The sequence below is a fragment of the Pan paniscus genome, chromosome 6 (assembly GCF_029289425.2).
Source record: "Pan paniscus chromosome 6, NHGRI_mPanPan1-v2.0_pri, whole genome shotgun sequence".
In the NCBI taxonomy this organism is placed as follows: domain Eukaryota; kingdom Metazoa; phylum Chordata; class Mammalia; order Primates; family Hominidae; genus Pan; species Pan paniscus.
In genome coordinates this window covers 172,330,477-172,341,297 of record NC_073255.2, presented here as the reverse complement: position 1 = coordinate 172,341,297, position 10,821 = coordinate 172,330,477, and the positions used below count along the sequence as shown (strand labels likewise).

At 44.2% G+C, this 10,821-nt stretch overlaps 1 protein-coding gene across 12 annotated transcripts in view; it reads left to right on the top strand.

Annotated features, from left to right (window-relative positions):
• The first annotated feature begins 8,555 nt into the window (after positions 1-8,555).
• CNOT4 (CCR4-NOT transcription complex subunit 4) overlaps positions 8,556-10,821 on the top strand; it is a 149,637-nt gene continuing 147,371 nt past the window's right edge. For 5 of the 12 annotated variants that reach the window (XM_055115403.2, XM_055115404.2, XM_034965035.3 and 2 more), the window contains exon 1: positions 10,107-10,351. The gene's annotated coding sequence lies outside the window, so the exon portion shown is untranslated. Of the gene's footprint in view, positions 10,352-10,821 lie in introns of all 12 variants that reach the window. The other 7 variants (XM_008965999.5, XM_003813438.5, XM_003813437.4 and 4 more) reach the window with 7 other exon arrangements.

Sequence of the window (10,821 nt, the reverse complement as noted above, 5' to 3'; positions counted from 1 at the left end):
TTTCCTTCTACCAAGAACCCGATGGTGCTAGTAGTCCAAGGCAATGCTGCAATGCCAGTTACCAAGATTACTCTCTAAAGTTGAGTTTCTATCCTTCCTTTTTATTTTTTTGTTTTTGAATTTCCTGCATTGCCTGAGGACCTACCCTTACTTTCTTTTTTCTTTTTTTAGAGACAGGGTCTCACTCTGTCACCCAGGCATGATCATAGCTCACTGCAGCTTTGAACTTCTGGACAATCAATGATCCTCCTGCCTCAGCCTCCTGAGTAGCTGGGACTATAGGTGTGCCAGGGTGCTCAGCTAAAATCTTTTTTTTTTTTTTTTTTTTTTTTTTTGAGACAGGGCCTCTCTATGTTGCCCAGGCTGGTCTGGAACTCCTGAGCTCCAGTGATCCACCTGCCTTGGCCTCCCAAAGTGCTGGGATTACAGGCATGAGTCACTGCGCCCAACCCCCTTACTTTCTTAAGTAGGGCATTTCAGGGTCCCAGTCAAGGGCAGAGAGCCCCCACCTTCAGCATGTGTTGACCTCCAACTCCTGTTCCTCTAGCCTCAGTTTCCATGAAGCTACTCATTTTCAGCTGCTCCCCTTAGACTAGCAAATGGCCCCTGGGTAAAAGCAGTAGTATATTTAAAGATAATATTTAACAAGGAGGGAGATCTTTATCTTTGGCTGCCAGAGGATTCTTTACCTTCGGCAATTGGCAGAAGGCAGCCTTGTCTCTCAGATGCCTTTTTTGGATGACCAAATGCCCCTTGAATGGAAATAGCTTCAATTCACTTACTTAAGCTCCAACTTTTTCTCATTTCAAGGCTGACTATATTTTTATGTCTTTTTTTTCTTTCTTTCTTTCTTTTTTTGAGATGGTATCTTGCACTGGCGTCCAGGCTGGAGTGCAGTGGCCCGATCTCAGCTCACTGCAAGCTCCGCCTCCTGGGTTCACGCCTTTCTCCGGCCTCAGCCTCCCGATTAGCTGGGACTATAGGCGCCCGCCACCATGCAGGGTTAAATTTTTGTACTTTTAGTAGAGATGGGGTTTCACCGTGTTAGCCAGGATGGTCTCGATCTCCTGACCTCGTGATCCGCCCGCCTCGGCCTCCCAAAGTGCTGGGATTACAGGCCTGAGCCACCGCGCCTGGCTATTTTTATGTCTTTTATGCTGTTTAGCAAATGCTTCTGGTATTTATCCAACCTCTTGTTAGTTATCTTTAATGAAAGGATAAAGGACTTATCTTTAATGACCTTCAAGAGCCAGAAAGTGAAGACAAATCTGGATGGTACTGGAAATTCATTCGTTTCTCTTTCATTATTGTGGTACATTAATTAGTGTTCAGTAAATATTCACTCATTTCTCTCACCCTCCAGGAGAGGACTCTATTTCCCAATTATTATAATGTTGAACTTGGCCAGGTAACATGCCTTGACCACTGAGATGTTACCAAATGTGGTGTAAAGAGAGGCTTAAAATATGTTTGCAAGGCTGGGCGCGGTGGCTCATGCCTGTAATTCCAACACTTTTGGGAGACCAAGGCAGGTGGATGGCTTGAGCTCAGGAGTTTGAGACCAGCCCGGCCAGTATGGTGAAACCCCATCTCTACTAAAAATACAAAAATTAGCCAGACGTAGTGGCAAGTGCCTGTAGTCCCAGCTACTTCAGAGGCCGAGGCAGGAGAATCGCTTGAACCCGGGAGGCAGAGGTTGCAGTGAGCCGAGATCATGCCACTGCACTCCAGCCTGTGTGGCAGAGCGAAACTCCATCTCAGGAAAAAAAAAAAAAAAAAAAAAAAGTTTGCATATTTGGGCTTGCCTTTCTGCACCTCTGCCATTGCCATGAGAAGAGCTTTCCTCAGGAAGCTGCTGCCTCTTGACCTTGGGCCCCAGAATGAACAGAGATGAAAGCAATCCTGAGCCTAACCCACAGAGAGGAGCCAATCCCAGCTGGACTTACAGCTTGAAGCAGAGTTGCTGAGATGAACCTAGCTTAGATCCATTGACCCTCAGCTGACCTGCAGTTGGAGAAAATAACTGACTATGCTTTAAGCCATTATATCTTGGGGGTAGTTATTACACAGCACTTTTGTGGCAATAGCTAATCAGACAAGTAGCCTAGCAAGAACCTGCTTCAGCAGGTCTGAGAAAAGGAATATTATCAGAATCTGAACTCCAGGAGCTGCTCCTTTCTAACAAGGTTATTCCCAACCAGGAAGTTCTCATTGTTATATAATTGCCTACTCCCTATTTCCCATTCTCAGTAAGTAGGTAAAACATCATAGGAGTGCAGTCTATCACCTGGAATCGCCCCTTTTTTGGGAGGGGAGTATACCTAGCCTATTTATGGAAGGCTTCAGTTGTGTCTCTGTGGGATAATAGGGAATAATGCTTTGCTGCATCTCTGCCAGTATTTTTTCCCCACTAAATCTTATTTTACATTTACACTATGCAGCATTTGTGGTGTGTGTTCTTCTGCCCCCTTCGCATAATAAGAGAGAAGTTTGGTCAGAATCACCTTGCATGCTCTTTATTACTGGAAGCCACAAATCCCAATGACTCTGTAAACACTCCTTACCAAGATTTAACAAGTCTTACTATTTAGTCATGTGCATTTTTCATATGGTTTTGTATTCTTGTGGCTGATATATAGGAATACTGCTGGTTTTTGTATGTTTATATTATGAACTGAATTGCTTTCAGTTTTTGTTATTTATTCATATATTTTCCATACTGACAATCATTATAACTGAATATAGTGAGTTTTTTCTTTCTTTCTAGTTTATATATGTCTTATTTCTTTTTTATGTCTTTTTGCATTGGCTAGCCCCTCTAGTATGATGTTAAATAGTAATCATGATAGTAGTGAGTATCCTTGTCATGTTTTAAAGCAAATGCTTTTAAAATTCTGCTATGAAGTGGCTGGATGTGGTGGCTCACATCTGTAATTCCAGCACTTAGACAGGCCGAGGTGGGTGGATCACTTGAGGTCAGGAGTTCGAGAGCAGCCTGGCCAACATGGTGAAACCCCTTCTTTACTAAAAATACTAAAATTAGCTGGGTGTGGTGGCATGCGCCTGTAATTCCAGCTACTCAGGAGGCTGAGGCACAAGAATTGCTTGAACGTAGGAGGCAGAGCAGAGGCTGCAGTGAGCCGAGATCGCACCACTGCACTCCAACCTGGGTGACACAGCGAGACCCTGTCTCTAAATAAATAAATACATACATACATACATAAATCAAACAATTCTATTAAGTGTTATGCCTGGCTAATTTTTTTTTTTTTTTTTGAGATGGAGTCTCGCTCTGTCACCCAGGCTGGAGTGCAGTGGCGTGGTCTCAGCTCACTGCCAGTGTTCACGCCATTCTCCTGCCTCAGCCTCCCGAGTAGCTGGGACTACAGGTGTCCGCCACCATGCCCATGCCTGGCTAATTTTTTATAATTTTTGTAGAGATGGGGTTTCATCATGTTGCCCAGGCTGGTCTCGAACTCCTGAGCTCAACTGATCCACCTGCCTCAGCCTCCCAAAGTGCTGGGATTCTAGGCGTGATCCATCATGCCCAGCCTTGGATTTTGTCTTTATCTTATATTTTAATATTTTGTTCATCATGGATTTTTTGCATTAACTTTGACTTTTTAAAATGTTTTATCTAAACATTATTGACCTTAATTACTGAGTTTTTAAATGTTTGCTTAAATTTTATACCCTAGGGCCAGGCACGGTAGCTCATGCCTGAAATCCCAGAACTTTGGGAGGCTGAGGAGGGAGGACTGCTTGAGGCCAGGAGTCTGAGACCAGCCTGGGCAACATAGTGAGACCTCATCTCTGTAAAACATAAAAAACCTAGTCGGGCATGGTGGTGCTGCATGCCTGCAGTTGGGAGGCTGTGGTGGGAGGATCCCTTGAGCCCAGGAGTTCAAGATCTTAGTTACAGCGTGCTATGATCATGCCACTGCACTCCAGCCTAGGCAAGACCCTGTCTCTAAATAATAATAATAAAAAATAAAATAAATAAAAATTTTTAAAATGTTGTGCCCAAGGCAAATGCTGCCTTAGTCCCCTCACCTAGTCCCAGCCCTGCCCTGGTCCAAGCCATGCATTATCTCCAGGCTGCACTTCTGCAGTAGTGTCCTCACTGGTCTCTCCACTTCTCCATTCACCGCCTATCTCTGATCTACTCGCCACATGACAGCCCCAGTGGTCTTTTGAAAAGATAAATTGAGTCGTGTCACTCTCCAGCTTCAAATCATTCAATTGTCTCTTATCCAAACTTCATGTAAAGCCCTGCATAATCTGGATTTTACTTCCTTCCTTAACCTCATCTCCTACCACTCCGCCTTTGCGTTCTCTGACCCAACTTCACAGGCTAACTTTCCATTCCTGGAATATGCTCAACTTCTTCCTGCTTCGGGTCTTGGCATAGGCCATTCATTAAATGGATAATCTCTTCAAATCCTTTTAATCTCAGATTAAGTCATCTCTTCAGAGAGGCTTTCCAATCTAAAGTAAATCCCTTCCTGATATTTCTCTTATCATTCTGTTCTTTGTCCTTCCTAATACTTTGACAGTATAAGTAATTTGCTTATTATTTTACTTGTGGTCTGTCTCTCCTTTTCAACCCTAAGATCTCTGAGTTTAGTGTTTTGCTTACCACCATATACCCAATATTTAACACTCAAATACTAACTAAGTGATTAAAACTAACTAAATAACAGAAAAAAACCCACAAAATTAATGGGTTTTTGGAAAAAAAAAAGTCCCACGAATAAAGTGGCTTTAGAATGCATTAATATTAAAGCAATCTAGCCATAACAAGGGTCATGAAACTGATCATTTCCTTTGGCCTAATACAGGGGTGTCCAATCTTTTGGCTTCCCTGGGCCACATTAGAAGAAGAAGAATTGTCTTGGGACACACATAACATATACTAACACAAAGGATAGCTGAAACAAAAATATCACAAAAAAAATCTCATAATGTTTTAAGAAAGTTTATGAATTTGTGTGGGGCCACATTCAAAGCTATCCTGGACCCCATGTGGCCTGTGGGCTGCAGGTTGGACAAGCTTGGCCTAGCAAGTCTATATTTGAGAATATATCCCAAGAATGTAACTTGAAAATGATGTTATTTATTTAAAATATCTAGCTGGGTGTGGTGGTTCATGCCTGCAGTTCTAGCGACTCTGGAGGCTGAGGCAGAAGGATCACTTAAGGCAAGGAGTTTGAGAACAGCCTGGATAGTATAGTGAGACTCCCACCTCCAAGACAAAAAATCTAGGTCAGATGCAGTGGCTCATGACTGTAATTACACCACTTTGAGAGGCAGAAGTGGGTGCATCACTTGGGCCAGGGGTTTGAGAACAGCCTGGGCATCATGGGGAAACCCTGTCTCTACCAAAAAATACAAAAATTAGCCAGATGTGGTGGTGTGCACCTGTAGTCCCACCTACTCAGGAGGCTGAGGCGGGAGGATTGCTTGAGCCCAGGAGGTAGAGGTTGCAGTGAGCTGAGATTGTACTATATTGCATTCCAGCCTGTGTGACACAGTGAGACACTGTCTCAAAAAAATTAAAATTAAAATCTATATATTAATAATTTTAAAAGGCTTAAAAAATGGGAAACAATCTATAATTCTGGTTGCCCATTAACCCTCTCTTGTTTTTATTGTCCTCCTCCAGCCTAGATAAACCCAACTGTACGTAGTTTCTTTGGCAGAAAACAAGCAAATAAACATTATTAAGAAAAATCACTAAGTTGGGGAAGACATAATCACTATGATTTTTAAATTCACAAGTCTCAAATGAGAAGCCATTATTTCCCTGAAATCCTGCTGTTTTTCTGATAAAGTTGCTCTGCTTTCTACAGATGCTATTTCAATATTCGCCATTCTCCTTTTACTAAAGGAGCCACTATCTACAAGGCCACTGAAGCCCGAAAATCTGAGAGTCATTGATGAGAACTTCATGTGCAGTACATCACCAAGTCCTATTATTTCAACTCCAAAAAAATACATCTTGAATTCATCACCTTTTTTTCCCCCTATCTTTACTGCTACCACCACATTCAGAACTACCATCTGGATGACTGAAATATTCTCTTCATTAGTTGTTCCATTTTCATTTTTGCCTTTCTCCAATCCATTCTCCACAAAGCTGAGTGATCTATTTTTTAAAAATGTATAAAACGAATTCATATGCAAAAAAAACCAATGAAGCAATTTATAAAGAAAATGTTTTTTTTCTTTTTTAAAAATCAACTTCCTCAGGTTGAAGAAAAGCTTTTGTTTTTGCTTTTTCCATTTTGTTTTGAGACAGGGTCTCTGTTGCCCACGATCACAGCTCACTGCAGAATTGCTGGGTCGACCTCCTAGGCTCAAAGGATCCTCCCACCTCAGCCTCCCAAGTAGCTGGGACTACAGCCATGGGCCACTAAGCCTGGTTAATTTATAAAGCAAATATTATGCTTTCCCTCTATGCCTATCTAATTACAATCCTCCCAGGTAACCAACACACACTAAATGTTTGATGTGTAATGAATCCTTCTATTCTTTTTTCTGTGATTATATAGAAATCTATTTGTATTATTTTGCACTGGTTCTTTTCATTTCTAAAAAATGTATTACATTACACAATATATTATGTTATAATGTATTTATTTATTCTTTACCTGATAAACATATCATGGGCATTCCTCCAGGTTAATATGTCACTCTTTCCCTTTGTTTTTTTCATATAGCCATGTAATATTCCAGAAAATGGAAGCACTGAAATTAAATTTATAACTTTCCCATTGATGGACATTGGGTGGCATTGTCTTTTCAAGAAGTCAGTCAGATCATGACTCTTTCCTCCATAGGCTTTCCTTTTCCTGTGGTATAAGAGCTGTGTTTCCTATCTACAAGGGCCTGGATAATCTGGCCCTTGCCTTTCTTTATATTTATTTATTTATTTTTGAGACAGAGTCTCACTCTGTTGCCCAGGCTGGAGTGCAGTGGCGTGATCTCGACTACTGCAACCTCCACCTTCTGGGCTTAAGCGATTCTTGTGCCTCAGCCTTCCAAGCAGCGGGGACTACAGGCGTGCACCACCATGTCTGGCTAATTTTTTTTTTTTTCTTTGAGACAGAGTCTTGCTCTGTTGCCCAGGCTGGAGTGCAATGGCACAATCTCAGCTCACTGCAAGCTCCGCCTCCTGGGTTCATGCCATTCTCCTGCCTCAGCCTCCCTAGTAGCTGGGACTACAGGCGCCCACCACCATGTCTGGCTAATTTTTTATATATATTTTTTTAGTAGAGATGGGGTTTCACCGTATTAGCCAGGATGGTCTTGATCTCCTGACCTCGTGATCCGCCCACCTTGGCCTCCCAAAGTGCTGGGATTACAGGCGTGAGCCACTGTGCCCAGCAATTTTTGTATTTTTAGTAGATACCGGCTTTCACCATGTTGGCCAGGCTGGTCTTGAACTCCTGACCTCAAACAATCCACCCACCTTGGCCTCCCAAAGTGTTGGGATTACAGGCATGAGCCACTATGCCCGGCCTGGCCCTTGCCTTTCTCTAAATTCACCTCATGCCACCCTTCCCCTTACTCACCATAGTCCATATATACCTTCTGGTGAGGCTTTTTTTGTTTTGTTTTTGTTTTTGTTTTGAGATGAGGTCTCACTCTGTCACCCAGGCTGGAGTGCAGTGGCACAATCTTGGCTCACTGCAGCCCCAACCTCCCAGGCTCAAGCGATCCTCCCACCTCAGCCCCCCTGAGTAGTTGGGACAATAGATGTGTGCCACCACGCCCGGCTTATTTTTTGTATTTTTGGTGGGTTTTGGCAGGTTGCCTAGGCTGGTTTTGGCAGGTTTGGCAGGTTGCCTAGGCTGGTCTCGACTCTTACAATTGGTGACCCAGGAACTGTCACCTCCTTACTGTCAGTCTCAATACAGGGGTGGCATTGCCCCCTAGTGTTGGAGATTTTATTTATAAGTGCTAGCAAACCATGACTTGACTGTATTTCTAGAATGGTCATGCTGAGCATTTATATATTGAAATACAATTTTATTATAAAATACTTTCTTCATATCATTTATATTATAAATAGCACATCATTTTGATTTCAGATGAAATCATGTATACAGGTAGTTTATATACCTATGAATTTCATTTTAGGCTAACAAAGAGCATATTATAAAAACATTTATTAAAAAAAGGAATGTTGGGTAAGATAAGGTTGCCACTGGATTAGGTGATGCTTAATTAAGATCCCTTCCAGTTTTTACTGTGATGATTCTAATCTTTCATAATGGGAAGGCTTCTTTTTATTTTGTTCTTTTCATTACTTTGTTTATATACTACTATAGAATCAGTAATATATACAAGAACAATAAACACATTTTTAAATAAAAATGTCAACCATATTGAATGTTTAGGCATTTAATTACCTAAAGGGAAATCCAAATAATTTCCCAAGTTTCCTTGCTAGGTAATCATTTCATGGTTCTATAATTTCAAACTTTGGGTAAAATGTGACTTCATTACATATTTTAATTTTTACCCAAGTAACTGTTGTCTCTAGGTTTATAGTGAGGAAACTGAAACACAGAAAACCAATGTATCAAAAGAATGAGGCCGGGTGCCCTGGCTCACGTCTGTAATCCCAGTACTTTGGGAGGCCGAGGCAGGCAGATCACCTGAGGTCAGGAGTTCGAGACCAGGCTGACCAACATGGTGAAACCCTGTCTCTACTAAAAATATAAAAATTAGCCTGGCGTGGTGGCACGTGCCTGTAATCCCAGCTACTCGGGAGGCTGAGGCAGGAGAATCACTTGAATCCGGCAGGCGGAGGTCGCAGTAAGCCGAGATCGCGCCACTGCACTCCAGCCTGGGTGACAGAGCTAGACTCCGTCTCAAAAAAAAAAAAAAGAAAAACAATGAAATGAGGGCTTATTATGAAATTAAGTTCGTAAATTTAAAACTGCAACCTCTTTCCCTACTCCCCTTCCCTGCTTTAAGTTTTTAAAATCGGTTATGACATACTATGCATTTTAATAACGTATTTTTAAAATAATGCCTCCTCTCTCCTCTTCCTCATCCCAACACATCACTAGAATGGGGACAGGGAATTGTTTCTATTTTGCTCACCATTGTATTCTCAATATATAGAAGAGTACCCGGCAGCTAGGAGGAGCTCATTGAGTATTTGCTGTATGAGTGGGTGAAGAATACATGCAATAAGCAAAAGTTACTGCTTCGAGCGCCACTTCCACCAGAGTTCTGGGATGCAAACGGGGCGACCAGTACATTGACTGACTTTTGTGACTGATGATTCCTCAGTGCTCGTAGGGATTGTGGCTGCATTTATTGTTCTTGGGGATGTGCCGATGTGTGTAGTTTGTAAACTTGCACACAGCTGTGCTGGCTGGACACCGAACTAACACTAATTTGCACCGAGGTCCGCAAATTCTCAAATTCACACCAACAGAAGCACGTTATTGTAAGTGCACGGGTGTTCCGTTTTCTTGGGTAATCTGCACAGAACAATTTAGTGTATGTCTTCACTGGAGATTTTACAGTGAAGAGGGGATCAAGGGTGGTGGCCCCAAATGCGCAAGGACAGGGAAATGAATTAAACAGGCGCCTGTTTCCTCCTTGTTCGCAAACAGACGCCAAGTCTGTATCAAATTCTCACCCTAGATCAAATCCCGCGCTCTTCGTACCCCCAACCTGCCTCCACCTCCACCCCGCCCCCTTTAGATATCCCTGGTGGGCGGGGCAGAGAATAAACATTCCGGGCTCCCCGAAAAACTGTTTAGCCTCGCCCCAGTCTTGGGGTAGCACATTTCCGCAAACACCGAGGACACGGAATCACTAGTGAAAACCGCCGACCAAATGACATTGAAGCAGCACACGCGTGCAGAGAAGGAAGCAAAACACGAAGAAAGGCATCAGTCCAGCAGCCACGTGAGGTGGGCGATCCCCTCCGCCCTCTGAGAGAGGACTTCAACTCCCGGCGTGCCCCTGGGAGGTTACCCTCCGAGGACTCCAACTCCCAGGGTGCTGCGGGAGCGGCCACCGCAACCTCCCACTCAGCCGCCCGCCGCTCCTCCCGCCCCTCCCCCGCCCCTCCTGACCGGATCAGCGTGCGCCTGCGCACGGGAGGCCGGAGGAGTCTTACCCTAATGTAAGATGGTGGCCCGTCTGGCTGTGGAACCCACCGAAAGCTGAGAGTCTCTCTCTCAGCCGTAAAGGTCGGACTCGCTGAAGCAATCAGGCCCGGTTCTGAAGAGTTTTTTCCCAGACGCTCGTTCGGTGGTTTCTTGTGAGGACGCGGCAGCCCGTGGAGTCGGCTGAGGGAAAAGCGAGGCAAGGCAGGCGGGTGAGTCTATGCGGGGCTGGGCTTAGGGGAAACCCGGGGCTGACCGGCTACGAGAGAGCGGAGGCTTCGCTGGGACTGTACAGGCCGCACCCCCCTTTCTCCCCACCCCCCGCCTCATCTTCACCCTCCTCCTCCTTGGTCTTCTTCCTCCTCCTCCTCTTCCTCCCTCTCCCCTTTACGCCACAGCAGTTACCATCAGGAAAAGGGAGCGGGTCAGAAGGCAGCGCGGCGGCAAGCAGCGACTCTCCTTCGAGAATTTCTTTAATTGGGGAGCCGAGGCGGCTTTTGGTCTCCAGCTTTTCCCCCTGCATTTTCACCGGGGCAGGATTCTTAGGTCTCAGCCCTCCTTGTTTCCCCAATCCCCTGTTCCCTGTCTGACGTCCTTTCCCACTGGCCCCCGTCTCCCAAGACCAAAGCCATCACTTCCACTCTGACCCGTGTTGGCTGCTGCTGCTCATTAATCCCACTGC